The following is a 15,899-nucleotide window of genomic DNA, read 5'->3' on the forward strand; positions in this document are numbered from 1 at the left end:
CACACACAACACTCCCTCATTCGAGAGGCTTTCGTAGCAGTACCTGTTGTGTCATCCCCAGGTCACCTGTAGCTATGCAGCTAGGTCTGAAGCTTTCTTCTTCTGTGTTACCGGTGTAATTTGTCATGGCTGTTCTCCTCCCTCAGCAGGACACACCTGCGGTGCCTGGCCCAACGTTTCCTCCCCCTTTCACCTGAATCCCATGGACACCTGGCGTCAGGTAACGGTGACACAGCATCTGCACAGCTCACCCATATCATAGGTTATGTGGGTTATAGGGCAGGGCATCACCTCTCACACACTGCAATCAACTGGAAGGAGAAACAGTCATTTATTTTATGTGCTGCAGTTATACCTGTTATTTGCGCACACAAGGGTTGTACAAGTCCATGTAACTAGGCCAAAAAAATTTCCATGCACTTTATATGTTTTTTTTCTCAGTAGAAGGTTTACGAATCAGTTCAGATTCTCAGATGTAGATTTTACTGATATACAGTAAAAGTAAGTGCACGCGCCAACATCAAACCCAACTGTGAGGCTTGAAGGAAGGAGAAGCATGGTTTGGGGCTACTTTGGGGCATGGGCATCATGAGATCATTGAGGGATCAATTCTAAGGTGTATGAAAACATGTAAGGGCAGCGGCTATAGCAACACGCTAAAGAGACGTTGGGTGGTGCAACAAGACAATGACCCATATACAGGCTCGCAGGGGTACAGGGGAATCCCCCGGTGGGCCCCTGAGCAAGGTGGGCCCCTAGTCTCCCACCCCCTGCACAAGTGGCACATAACACATTAGATTTAGTACACTACATACATATATTCAATGTACAGCACCTCAACAGCTTATGTTCATATAAAAAAAAATGTTAGATTATTTATTATATTTAAATGTATCCGTATGGTGGGCCCCCAAAATAAATTTTACTGGTGGTCCCTATTTTACTGGTGGTTCCTAGGTACCCCAGTCCGACACTGCCCATATAACATAACATAAAAGTAGATCGAAGAAAGAATGACTGAAAAGATTTGTGTTTTGGATGGAACAAGTCATAGTCCTGACCCTTATCCTATAGAGATGCTGTGTCATGACCTCAAGAAGGCTGTGGACGCAAAGCATCCCAGAAATGTTGATGAACTGAAACATATTTGGAGGGAGGAATGGTCCACAATTCCTCCTCAACCTTGCGCAAATCTTATTCGAAGCTACAGGAAACATTTGGTGGAGGTGATTTCTGCTAAAAGTGATCTACGGGTTATTAATGGGCATCTGTCAGCAGACTTGTACCTATGACGCTGACTGACCTGTTCCATGTGCGCTTGGCAGCTGAAGGCATCTGTGTTGGTCCCATGTTCATATGTGACCACATTACTGAGAAAAATTATGTTTTATTATATGCCTATGATCCTCTAGGAGCAACGGGGGCGTTGCCATTACACCTAGAGGCTCTGCTTTCTTTGCAACTGCCATGTCCTTTGCACTTTGACCTGCCAGGCAGTGTAAATGTCATCACACCTGGTCCTGTCAATCAAAGTGCACAAGGCGCGGCAGTTGCAGGCAACGCCCCATTGCTCCTAGAGGATCATTTGCATATAATAAAACATCATTTTCCTCAGCAATGCGGGCACATATGAACATGGGACCAACACAGATGTCTTCAGCTGCCAAGTGCACATGTAACAGGTCAGTCAGTGTCATAGGTACAAATCTGCTGACAGATGCCCTTTAATTAGATTGAGTTTGTCAATAGTTTTTAGTAATCAATGCAGAAATCCCATTAAAGGGGTTCTCCCATGACTAGTGTAAAAAATGAAAATCAGACATATAGGACATGACAACCTCTTTCTAACAAAGCTAGAACCAGCCCTGTACCTCATATGGATCCAGAGATCTCCCCATTCATCGCTCTGCTAGATTTATATCCAGCGGACAGCTCAAGGGGAGTGTCTTCTCTGCTGCAGCTACGAGGGCGTGTCCATGCTCTCGCTATCACAGCTCAGGAGGTGTGTCCATGCTCTCCCTATCACAGCTTAGGAGGTGTGTCCATGCGCTCCCTATCACCGCTCAGGAGGTGTGTTCATGCTCTCCCTATCACCGCTCAGGAGGCAGTTGAAGGATGGAACTGAGTATGTGCGGCCATCTTAGAGAGCAGGTCAAAGAAATGAGAAATAAATCCAAACAACAGGTGGCGCTATACAGATACTTTTTATTGGATAACTCAGTGGTTATGCTAAATTTTTATTGACATGCAATTACAAAAGAATTTAGCTCCAGTTGCTGGTTTCAAAACCGTTGAATATTTTTCATGGGACAACCATTTTAAATTCAACAGGATTTACTTCCTTTTTTCGACACCTGCATGTTATGCTCTGAATAAACTACTTAGGAGAACCCCTGAAGTTTGCTCTATTTAAGACGTTGGGAATGACAGAATTCATCAGGAGCAAATGCAAAGAAACACAAGTATGTTTTTCTTTTTTACAAGGGTAAGATGAGTGATGCCAGTTTGACCAACCCCCCCAACAAGCAAGCTTGTTGCCTTCATAGCCTTAAATGACCAGTATAGAGTTACAAGTGACACTACTAAAATAGGAGCACATTTCTAGCTGATACAGATGGACAGGTGTCCGAATCATTTAACTGTGGAAATAGGCAGTAGATTTGTCTCCTCAGCAGGACTTCACCTGTGCGGTGTTGTCTCCGCAAGTAAAGAAGTGCCTCAATTTGACGGACATTTAGCCCGGCCCTGGCAATTTCCTGCCTACCCTGCTGCTCCAATTAGAGGAACTGGATTCAGGGGGGCACCTGTGGCCACTGGCCAGGTGCATAAACACCTGATGCTCCTACATTAACTAATGCTGAAAGTATCAGATCTTTATGTACCTTCCTGGTGGTATGAGGAGGGCTTGGGCAGCCCCCTGGGCATCGGCCCACCAGGAAATTTCCCTGTAGGATCTATGGCCAATCTGCCCCTGTACATGCTAATACAATGGGCTGTGTATGGATGCACTGGAGGTGGTAGATCAGAAAATCAATGAATGGACTGTGATTTTATATTTTTCAAATTAACCTTTTTTCCCCATAGTGTTTCAATGCAGAATGAGCAAACATAATGCTGCAATAACATTACGATAATCACATCCCTACAAATATGACCTAATAGGAAATATGGATATCATTACGAGGGGGTCATCATTCCATGATGGAAAGCAGTGACTCTCAAACGGTATTACATATATGGTCGTACATCTAAAAATGCAGTATGACATACTTTGGGGGCCCCCATTTTAAAGAGTCTGCCTGTGATGAGATCCTGGTGTGTAGAAAGACGGTATTCATCTAGTTGTCTTCCTTCAGACCTCATTCAGAAGATCTGCTCTGCCACGCATAAAAAATGGAAATGGAGCTGAGTATCAAAAAGAAGGGAACAATTCCCGAATAAATATTTAAAGAATATTCCCTTCTCCTTTTTACTAGGTTCGGTTCCCACTTTTCTATAAAAAGACTTATAGGAGAGCAGATTTCAAGGACATAAGAACATTTGGATGAACAGTGGAACTAAATCAAAAATGAGGAGAAACGGTGGGAAACGACTATTGTAAACTTTGTATAGGACTGTTCTAGAGTTTGGCTTCTTTGATCGAACCTTGTAGAAGTGCATGACTATAATGGTACATGCCAAAATCTATTTGTATATTTCTTTGGTCTTTAGAATCAGACATCACCCCCAGGTTCTAACATGTGGCCTCCAAACTAAGAGAGTCCTGCAGGTGAACTATGTTCAATAACAACATCTTGTTTAGTCAGAAACAGGAGAGCTCTAGGTCTTACAAAATCTAGGGATTGCCACATAGCAGTGCGCTGTGATGTAAATGACCTTGGCAACCAGTAAAGGAGGGACTATTGGACTTGGGTTTGTAAAGTAGTACGTAGGCCAAATAGAACATGGGTTAAATACAGCTCTCTCTCAGCAGAACCTTCAGTTTTAAAATTGTAATTTTTTTTTAACCTTGTAAATGAAATCCAACTTTTATCAAATTGAGTTTGCGTGGCATGGAAAACCACTTTAGCACCAAATAGTATTCAGTGCTACGTGAGCTGCATGTCTCGAAAGAGGTTTTCTGGTACTTGATTGCCGATCCTCGGGATAAGTCATCAATATCAGATTGTTAGGGGTCGTACACCCGGAACCCCTATCGATCAGATGCTTCGGGCAGTCATGGAAATTATACAGTGATTGGAGCTGGAGGCAGAAGGTTACATCCTTCGAAGCCGGAGGCAGAAGGTTACATGTGTAGTGGCCCTGCCAGGGTCAATGGCAGCTAAGCTGCAGTACACCGGTGCCAGAAACTTCACTTCATCATTCACAGTATGATTTCTAGCGCAGGCAGCTGCCCAAAACAGCTGATCAGTAGGGGTTCTGGATCCCCCCCACCGACCTGATATTAATGACCTATCCTGAGGACAGGCCATCAATATCTAAGTCATAAAAAATACTTGGAACATTTAGCAGCCTGGAAAATCCTATGTCCTGCATTTCATGAATTCTGGACAAGAATTAAACAAATGGCACCCCACAGTATTAATAGAGTGAAACCTTACCAAAAGACCATGTCTTTAAGAAGACCACCCCATTTGTCAAGACCAGACTTTCTTTTCGCCTATATCGTATGTAGAGGAGTGGACATGTCTTTGAGTAGATTACTCCTTTTGAAGACCGCTTTTGAATGTGTGATTTATGGTGGCTGTATTAAAGAGGTTTTGGTGTACACAGTTGAGGCTAGTTTTCATTGAAAATAGAGAAACTTATTTTGTGTCAACATTGCCTGTACCGTATTAAGCAAATCTTATTTTGTGTCTCATTATAACCACTTATCAAGATCTGACATGTAGCCATGCTGAAGGAGACGTATGCAGGAACACTAGGGCTCTCTGGAACAATGGTCACCAGGAAAGTGTACATTTATGGGTGAGATGGGCTCCTTCCCTCCTAATTATTTTTAAAGGAATTTGACACAGGGCATTAGGGAATTGGGGCACTCATTTTGGACAATAAGACCTTGTTTGGTATTTATCATTAACCCCTACCTTTAGCTCCAGACCCAGACCTTCATTTCTCCTCCAGCTAACCTTACATTTGTAACTAGTCATGTAGGAAACGTTCTCCTGGTGTTTGTCAGAGCCCTTGTTCATCTAGCCCACTACGAGATAGTGAATATGAAGAAAGAATGCGTTTCCAATGCTCTGTAATGGAAACCCAATACATGAAGCTCCCTCAGAACAGTTTTTATGCTGATGCTAATTAAAGAGATAGCTTGGAACCCAGAAGTGAGTGTTGCAACCAAGACCATACCGTTTTTACATACAATCCATTCAGAGGATGTCTGTGGTTCTTTGCCACAGAAAAAGATGTTTGATCCAATAGGCTAATAAAGCACAAGTGCCCATTTGGGAGTCAAGAGTCCAGACCTTTTCTAACAAAGTCCTGCTGCTCCTGATTGACATGTCCCTCTCCTCCCAAGGGCAGTCAGGCCCCACGTTACCAACTGAGGAGGTCAGGCATGACATTAGGAGGAGAGGAAAATGTCAAGCAGTAAGGCCTCATGCACACGACCGTTTTTCGGGTCCGCATCCTAGCCGAAGTTTTTGCGGCTCGAGTGCGGAGCTATTCACTTCAATGGGGCCTCAAAAGATGCGGACAGCACTCCGTGTGCTGTCCGCATCTGTTGCTTCGTTCCAAGGCCCCCGTTTTGCGGACAAGAATAGGCATGTCTACAATGGGCAGCCCGTTCAGTTCCGCAAATTGCGGAAGGCACACGGGTGGCTTCAGTTTTTTGCGGACCGATATGCATGTCGTGTGCATGAGGCCTAAGGGGGAGGTACGGCGCTTGGTTAGGAGAGGGCCTGTGCTCTTGCAATGTTATGGACCTCCCAACTAGGGGGTCAAACTGCATTTTTGGGCATGGAACCATGGAAAAAGTTGTTGTGCCATACAAGCTGTTTATGTAGCTACAGTCTTCTGGTAATTTATTAGGTGACTATGAGCTTAGAGACTCCATTTACCATGGTGTTTGGGCCCCTGAGGTACCAGGGCCTTGGTGCGCCTGCTAACTCTGCTCCTCCTATAGCTTCATCTCGGTTGGAAAGTCATTTAGTGTCAAACACAACCTATTCTTATTACTAATGTTTGTCTATAGAGATTACATGGTTGTATGTATCATGGGTGTGGGTAAAATCGCCAAACACACTAATTAAAAAAGGTGTACCCATACTTCTATCCATGCAGCATGTGTGTGTATTGTAAAAAGCCTCTTCTACAGTGTATGCCCATTCAGGGGTCATGCCCCATAGACGGATGGATATATACAGGTGAAACTAGAAAAATTAGAATATCGTGCAAAGTTTATTTATTTCAGTAATGCAACTTAAAAGGTGAAACTAACCTATGAGACTCATTACATGCAAAGCGAGAGATTTCAAGCCTTTATTTGTTATAGTTTGGATGATTATGGCTTACAGCTTATGAAACCCCAAAGTCACAATCTCAGGTCCCCTTTGCTCAGGGGGTATGGAGTAATTAGCTGACTAGAGGGTGACACTTTGATCCTAGAATATTGAACCTTTTCACAAAATTCTAATTTTAAGCTGCATTAATTCAATTCCTTTTAATTTGCATTACTGAAATAAAAGGACTTTTACACGATATTCAAATTTTTCGAGTTTCACCTGTACATACATCTCAAGAAAGATATTTTAATATCTTTGAATTAGAAGAAAAAGTCTGGTGCAATCTTTTTGTTAAAGGAGTTTTCCAACTTTGTGGGCCTTTCAGGCAATTCCCCACCCTCCCCATGGCCAGACCTGCAGAGGGAAGCATACTTACCTGCCCGCCAACGCTGGGTTCAGCCTGCTTCGCAACTGCAGCACTCTGGCTGCAGCGGCTGTCAAGCTGGATTTTGACACGCAGGGACTAATCACTGGCTGAAGCGGTGATGCGTCCCACTTGCATCACACCAATAGGTTGCATGATGCAAAGGGGAGGGAAGTGTCACCCCTGAGGTCAGTGATTGGCTGCAGCAACTGTCAAAACGGATGTTGACACGTTGGGATCGAAGTGCTGCAGCTGTGGCAGAGAAGCAAAAGAGCTGGATGGAACCCAGCTGCGGGGAGCAAGTAAGAATGCGTTCCTCTGGGTGTAGGTCTGCCTGAAAAGCCCCCGAAGATGGAAAATGCTTTTAAGGATGTAACATAGAAGCATCAACTTAACCTGCTAAATACCTTCCATTAAAGGGAGACTACCATTATATTTTTTACTTACATTTTAACAACCTATATGTGAATATTACATGGAATTTTTCACCAAAAAAAAAAACAAGTGGATGGTGGTCTGGATATAATTTTGTGTAGTCACTCCATATATTCTGCTTTCTGTCTTGGCTCTTCAGTGTTTGCCTTGCTTAAGGGCTCATGCACACGACCGTATGCCCTCCGAGACATTCGGTCCGTGAGCAGGCCATATGTCCCGGAGCGGCCTACATCATGCGCACGGGGGCGCACACAATCATAGGTTACAATGATGTTGTGTGTATCGGTCCACCTGCGGGGCTATTGTCCCACACTCATATGATCTTATAAATGCAGGACAATAGTCCCGGGGGCAGGCCTGATGCGCACCGCATCATAGTAACCTATGATGCTGTGCGCTCCTGTGCGCACGATGTATGCCGATTCCGGATATATGGCCTGCTCATGGACCGAATGTCTCAGAGGGCATACGGTCGTGTGCATGAGCCCTAACTCTCAGCCAGACCATCACTGAGGCCAGAGAGGAAAGGAACTCAATTAGATCATCATACATTACACTGAGTCAGGGGGGCAACTAACTCTCCTTAGGTAGAGAGCACCTTAATCAGTGTGAGGAGACTTATAGGCCACACATGCTCCTCTGGAATTCTGGGAGGGAAGGGAATAAGCTCTTAACAAGCTCTGCCTCGGGTGCCACCAGATGTAAGGCAGCTATCCTATAAGTCAAGGTTCAGATCTTAAAATAAGCCTTGAGACATGACTTGGATAATAAATAAGCCAGCACCTCATCTGCAGACAGCTGTTTCAGGGTGATTGCCTCTCATCAGTGCAGAGCAGAGAGTACTGGCTTAACTGGGTGAGAGGCCTGTGTCCGGGTCAGGGGGGAACTAACTCTCCTTAGGGAGAGAGCACCTTAATCAGTGTGAGGTGCTGGCTTATTTTATATCCAAGTCATGTCTCAAGGCTTATTAAGAGCTCATTTGCATCCCTTCCCTCCCAGAATTCCAGAGGAGCATGTATGGCCTATAAGTCTCCTCACACTGGGCATTCTCTCCCTAAGGAGAGTTAGTTCCCCCCTTGCTTGGACACAGGCCTCTCAACCAGTTAAGGCTACTTTCACACTAGCGTTTGATCGGATCTGTTCTGAACGGATCCGCTCATATTAATGCAGACGGTGGCTCCGTTCAGAACGGATCCGTCTGCATTATAACTTAGAAAAATTTTCTAAGTGTGAAATTAGCCTGAGCGGATCTGTTCAGACTTTACATTGAAAGTCAATGGGGGACGGATCCGCTTGAAGATTGAGCCATATGGTGTCATCTTCAAGCGGATCCGTCCCCCATTGACTTCCATTATAAGTCGGAACGGATCTGCTCGCCTCCGCTCGCGGAGTGGAGGCTGAGCGCGGGCAGGCGGATGCATTCTCAGTGGATCTGCCTCCACTGAGAATGCATTAGGGCCAGACGGCTGCATTCAGGGTCGCTTGTGAGCCCCTTCAAACGGAGCTCACGAGCGGACACTTGAACGCAGGTGTGAAAGTAGCCTAACGCTGGGTTCAGACCTGAGCGTTCTGAAACGAGCGCTCTGTATGCGCGATTGTACGGGCATTTACAATCGCGCATACAGAGACAGGGGTGCACACATTGTCGCGCATTCCCGAATATCTATGTGCGGGAACGCGCGACAAATGCCCAAAAAAAAGCTCAAGCACTTGTTTGAGCGTCGGGCGTTTTACAGCGCGATCGTACGCGCTGTAAAACGCCCAGGTGAGAACCATTCCCATAGGGAATCATTGGTTCTTGCCTGTTGTGCGTTTTACAGCGCGTAGGAACGCGCTGTAAAACGCTCAGGTGTGAACCCAGCGTAAGCGAGTACTCTTTGCTCTGCACTGATGAGGGGGCAATCACCCTGAAACAGCTGTCTGCAGATGAGACTCTGGCTTATTTAATATCCAAGTCATGTCTCAAGGCGTATTTTAAGAGCTGAACATATATATTTATTATAGGATAGCTGCCTTACATCTGGTGGTGTTAGAGGCAGAGCTTGTTAAGAGCTCATTTGCATCCCTTCCCTCCCACATTTCACTGATAAATGCAGAGCTCTTCTGTGGGCATCTTTATCTAGGCCTATCAAGAAGGCAATAGAGCCTTCATACTGTTATCCCAATTCTATACATACCATCTTTCTCTCACAGTAGCAGCAAACAATAGATTATCTATCCATATAGGCATTTTATCTATCTGGGCTCACTGCTACAGAAGGATTTGGTTTGTATAGAATTTTCAAAAATAAAATGAAAACATGAAAAATGCTTAAAGGTTTTCTACGAACATTGAGTTAAAAAAAATACCCCCTTTCTAATAGAAGTGCCCCTTTAAACAAGGGTATTTAGTCAGCAGGACCATCCGCTCACATTACATGCAGTAAACTGATACTTTCCACCCTGTCTTAGGAGAACGCTATTAGGAATCGGAAGGCAGGTATGGTGCACGTGCAAGGATTAGAGCATGATTACAGAGCAGGATTTAGGGGAATAGCAGGATCGAAGCTGAGCAATGGCATAAACTTACAATTTATATGGGATAGGGTCCCATTTTACTTCTTGTCCTCTGAGCTTCTCATCTGCCCTCTTTACCCCTCTCAGTAGGTTCTGTTTTTGACTCTGTCCCGCGGGTCAGCAGCGCAGGATGCAGATCTCTGGAAGAGAGACAAAATTTAGCAGGGAGTCATAAGTAGGAAAGAGGAGGAGGCATGAGGGGAAAGTGTAGAAAGAGGCAGGAAAAGGGCGCTTGAAAGAGGTAAGCTAAAAGTTTCTGAGGGAGGGGGAATGGGCACAGGCAGGACTTGGAAGAGAGACATAGGAAACAAATGTAGAGAAAATGCGGAACTTGAATTTCAGTCTGAGCAGATACAGAGATAGGAAGTAACGATGCAAAACGGCATGAAGAATGATGTCAGATGGACCATGAGCTTCTCAAATCAACCACAAAAGAGAGATTTGCATAAAAAACGGTACAAAGTCCGTATCGGATTGTATTTTGCATGTATCTGAATGTGCTTTGACATTGTATTTCCATGCTCTCAGTAATCAGGAGTACTTTTCCAAGGACAGACATTTCTGATAGGACTTATGGATCGCATCAGTGAGAGAACAGTTGCTGGGTGGGGTCCCCATCAATATGAAAAACAAAAGGTCTGGACTCTGAAGATGCAGATCCTCCTCTCAATATTGAATCGATAGATCATGAAAAAAACAACAAAACCTGCTTTTACTTATGCATTTACATGCTCGATGGCAAAAACATCAAGAATCCACAGACTTGTACAATCCAGGGAAAGAAAAAAGGGTTTCTTCCATGTGTAAGTCCCCTTACCTCCTCATACGTTGTGCAGGGCCGGACAGGGACTTAAAATCCGCCCTGGCATTTTTAAGCACACAGGCCCAACAGAGGCTATAAGCAGCCACGTCGCATTATTATAGTATATGACTAGAGATGAGCGAATTTCCGGTTATGAAATTCGTTCACACTTCGTTTACTGGTAAAAGGTGAATTGCGTTATGGATTCCGTTACCACGGACCACCTGCATAACGGATCCGTCCCATAGACTTCTATTATGACGGAATGAATAAAGGAATGCCTCTAAAGGCATACCATTATGCATTCCGTCATAGAATTGCGTTATAGTCCGTGGTGATGGAATCCATAACGCAATTCACCTTTTACCAGTAAACAAAGCGTGAAAGAATTTCAAAATATGAAATTCGCTCATCTCTATATATGACGCTTATCCTGATAGAACGTCTAACACACTGGACACATAATACACAACATAATGGACACATGCAGCACATGCACAGACACACTGGACACATATCACACAACATACTGGACACATGCAGCACATACACTGGACACATGCAGCACATGCACAGACACACTGGACACATATCACACAACATACTGGACACATGCAGCACATGCACAGACACATGCAGCACATGCACAGACACACTGGACACATGCAGCACATGCAGACACATGCAGCACATGCACAGACACAATGGACACATATCACACAACATACTGGACACATGCAGCACATGCACATGGACACATAACACACAACATACTGGACACATGCAGCACATGCACAGACACAACGGACACATGCAGCACATGCATGGACACAATGGACACATATCACACAACATACTGGACACATGCAGCACATACACAGACACAATAGACACATAACACACAACATACTGGACACATGCACAGATACAATGGACACATGCAGCACATACACTGGACACATGCAGCACATACACAGACACAATGGACACAACACACAACATACTGGACACATGCAGCAAATACACAGAGACAATGGACGCATAACACACAACATACTGGACACATGCACAGATACAATGGACACATGAGGCTACTTTCACACTAGCGTTCGGGCGGATCCGTTCTGAACGGATCCGCTCATATTAATGCAGACGGAGGCTCCGTTCAGTACGGATCCGTCTGCATTAATAACTTTAAAAAAATTCGCAAGTGCGCAAGTGCGAAAGTAGCCTGCGCGGATCCGTTCAGACTTTCAATGTAAAGTCAATGGGGGACGGATCCGCTTGAAGATTGAGCCACATTGTGGCATCTTCAAACGGATCCGTCCCCATTGACTTACATTGAAAGTCTGGACGGATCCGCACGGATCCGCACTACTCCGAACGGCCAGGCGGACACCCGAACGCTGCAAGCAGCGTTCAGCTGTCCGCCTGTCCGTGCGGAGGCGAGCGGAGCGGAGGCTGAACGCCGCCAGACTGATGCAGTCTGAGCGGATCCGCCTCCATTCAGACTGCATCAGGGCTGGACGGCTGCGTTCGGGTCCGCTCGTGAGCTCCTTCAAACGGAGCTCACGAACGGAAACCCGAACGCTAGTGTGAAAGTAGCCTTACACACAACATACTGGACACATGCACAGATACAATGGACACATGCAGCACATACACTGGACACATATCACACAACATACTGGACACATGCAGCACATACACTGGACACATGCAGCAAATACACAGAGACAATGGACACATAACACACAACATACTGGACACATGCACAGATACAATGGACACATGCAGCACATACACTGGACACATATCACACAACATACTGGACACATGCAGCACATACACTGGACACATGCAGCAAATACACAGAGACAATGGACACATAACACACAACATACTGGACACATGCACAGATACAATGGACACATGCAGCACATGCACAGACACAATGGACACATAACACACAACATACTGGACACATGCACAGACACAATGGACATATGCAGCACATACACTGGACACATGCAGAACATGCACCGACACATGCAGCACATGCACAGACACAATGGACACATGCAGCACATACCCTGGACACATGCAGCAAATACACAGAGACAATGGACACATAACACACAACATACTGGACACATGCAGCACATACACTGGACACATGCAGCACATGCACAGACACACTGGACAAATGCAGCACATACACAGACACAATGTACACATGTAGCATATACACTGGACACATGCAGCACATGCACAGACACACTGGACAAATGCAGCACATACACAGACACAATGTACACATGTAGCATATACACTGGACACATGCAGCACATGCACAGACACACTTTACACATACAAAACTGAAACCCTGGACACATGCTGCACATGCCACTGACATGGTCACATAACTTACACAGATGCCATTAATTTGCATGATTTTCACATAATTTCACACAAATTGCGTGTTTCACTCATATGCTGTACCGTTAACCATACACCAAATTGCTACAAAAATCAATTACACACATCACTTCGATCTCATTTGTAGTTACCTGCTTCACTTTGTACCTGGTGGCAAGCAGGATGCTGGTAGAGAATAGACCTGAGGCGCCCCTGTAATACTAATCCTATGCACCCATTTGGCCATGCCCCTTTTCATAAAGCTCCACCCACTAAATAAACTTAAACCTTCTCAACTCTTAATTTCCAGCTCCTGCTATGTACATAGGATGCCTCCACCTTCCCCCCACCCCAGCATGCACCACCTGCTGGTGACATAGCCACCAGTATCATACTTTGCATGGACTGGTTGATGAATTTCATGTCCACCATTTTTTTTTTTTTTATTGAAACACCTTTATTACAATCAGTCATCATACATACTTTAGTACTGTGACGCAGCACACGCCACGAGTCAGCACTTAATAAATTACTTACAGTCGTCTTTGCGAGCATGGCATTGTTATGTAACGCACAGGCTAACCTACACCATACATCACAATGAATGCTACCCTAGCATACCTATTCAATCACAAAACCTTCCAACAAAGCATTCAGACAGTGATGAGGGAAGGGGAGGTGGGAAGGAGGGGGTAGGGAGGGGGAATCACATGTCCTCAGCTTTATTGAGAAGACAGAAACAAACGGGGAGGGAGAGGGGGAAGGAGAGGGGTTTAGTCCTCTTCATCGTTGACGTCCAAGATGTTATAGTCCTGCAGCATACTATGGATAAGTCTGCGGCAGTCCAGGATGGACTTGTTCTCCCTCCTGAGAATGAGCCGGTTCCTAGCAAACTAAATAGCGTCCTTAAAACAGTTCATAAGGTGCCAGGCCTCCTGGATGGCTCCAACAGTATGAGTCCCAGGAAATAGTCCGTACATCACCGAAGTGTTTTGCAGGCTGTTCCTGGGTACAGAGTCTTTGAGTTCATGTTCCAGGGCATCCAACAGGCGCTGCGCAAAGCGGCACTCCCAAAACAGGTGGTACGATGTTTCCTCCACGAAGGGGCACCTGGGGCAGTACCGGGTTTTGCACAGGTTGCGGGCGTGCATGAATGACCTAATTGGCAGTCCTCCCTGTGTGGCCATCCATGACAAGTCCTTATGCCCGTTGTTTAACCTGTCTGACGACACATTAGTCCAAACTGTCTCTGCGGTGTCATCATGGATCCCGGGAATTGACTCCACCACATCCTTTGCTCTGATGAGTTTGTGGATAGTTTTTGGCTTCCACAAGTCGGGCTTGAGGCCCTCCAGCTAATGTTCCCTCACAAACCTGACGACGTCACTGTAGAACCAGGGAGCGTGCCAGTTGTAGGGGACGGAGTGTGACGCTTTGCGATCCACAGCGATACTAGGAAATCGCAAATGCGCCATATTTCGCAATCACAGACACCAGAGCCTTCACTAAAAATCTTCTCTTTTCACTAAAGGAGTAATTCACAGAGCAGAGGTGCCATTATCACCTCCGTGTGCCAAACCTTTCCTGCCCCCATGCCAAGTTGAGTAGCCATCAATCTAGTTCTCTTATGACAGAACCTCCTAAACCTGGTCTTTCTGCAGCCATAGTGTCTCCAATACCAGCAGGGTTCTCACACCTTCAGTCTTGCCAGTGCGCTTCAAAGAGAGCAGGACAGATGCTTATCAGACAGCTGTTTGAGACACAAAAAGAGGTCACCGGGCAGCCACCTCTAATACATAGCTTTCATATTTGCGTCCATATTTCCTCATATTTCATGGGTTCGGAACCAATGCACTCAACCATCTCTTCAGGGATTATTCCGGCCCCAATAATACACCTTTCAGGAAATCGGCCAGTCAATCAGAGATTCTCTCTCTGATATCAAAGCTCTCAGGGAATCCAAATGGTAATTCTATCCTGTTTGGTATCAGAGGATCTGTAAAATTGTGCTTATTCTCAATATGACCTCTATGTCCAAATTTGACCCACGGGTACGGAGAAACTGGCACAGCAAAGATTCAGCAAGATTTCCTCTGTCCAGGGCAGGAACTGCCCCTCTTCCAATTACCCAAGGCTGGACTTGTGCGGGTCACAACCCCTCCCCACTACAGAGTGGGTAAAACCCTGTGACACATTCAGCCCTGGGTCCTTCTTCTACCATCTGACGTCGACTAACATCACGACCGCCCGCTGGACACAGGCACACCCCACCATCTTGGATTATTCTACAAAGACTTTGCATTTTACTGGACTTTACCACTGTAATTCTGAACTTACAGACATTCTATTCCCTTCCACCTCTTACCTATTTCTATCCAAAACAATCTGTTCAAATGGCAGGTATATTTATCTGTATGTATATATTTTTGTGTGTAGTTTTAGAATAAAAACTAACGATTTCATCGTTCCAGTTTTGCCCTTGTTACTTGATGACCTGATCTATGCTAAGAACTCTGTCCTCAGAAGACATACTACCAAATAGTTTTATTTTTATAAATTGTTAATTTACTAGCTAGGTTGCAAATAACTGTTTCGTCCCTTTAGGATTAGCTAGCCGGGGTCTCTTCGCCCCGATTCAATACGAAGAGTGGTGGCAGCAAAATAATTTGATTTCCGGCGTGAAATCAGTAATTTTATTTTTACCGATTGTACATACAATCGTGATTGTATCCTGTCTGTGCCCACCAACCAATCTTAAACGTCTTCTGTAGTCACAGTGGATTCGCCTCCAGAAGTCTCTAGTGGAGACCTGTACGGC

General features: G+C 45.2%; 1 protein-coding gene across 2 annotated transcripts in view; it reads right to left on the reverse strand.

Moving 5' to 3' along the window:
• Nucleotides 1-10,080, reverse strand: part of SLC16A5 (solute carrier family 16 member 5) — a 33,147-nt gene extending 23,067 nt beyond the window's left edge. The window contains exons 1-2 of one of the 2 annotated variants that reach the window (XM_044297809.1): nt 9,875-10,080; nt 44-311 (exon numbers count right to left, since the gene is read on the reverse strand). The gene's annotated coding sequence lies outside the window, so the exon portion shown is untranslated. The remainder of the gene's footprint in view (nt 1-43; nt 312-9,874) is intronic. The other variant, XM_044297810.1, reaches the window with a different exon arrangement.
• Nucleotides 10,081-15,899: the final 5,819 nt, after the last annotated feature.

Source organism: Bufo gargarizans, chromosome 6 (genome assembly GCF_014858855.1).
Source record: "Bufo gargarizans isolate SCDJY-AF-19 chromosome 6, ASM1485885v1, whole genome shotgun sequence".
Classification (NCBI taxonomy): Eukaryota; Metazoa; Chordata; class Amphibia; order Anura; family Bufonidae; genus Bufo; species Bufo gargarizans.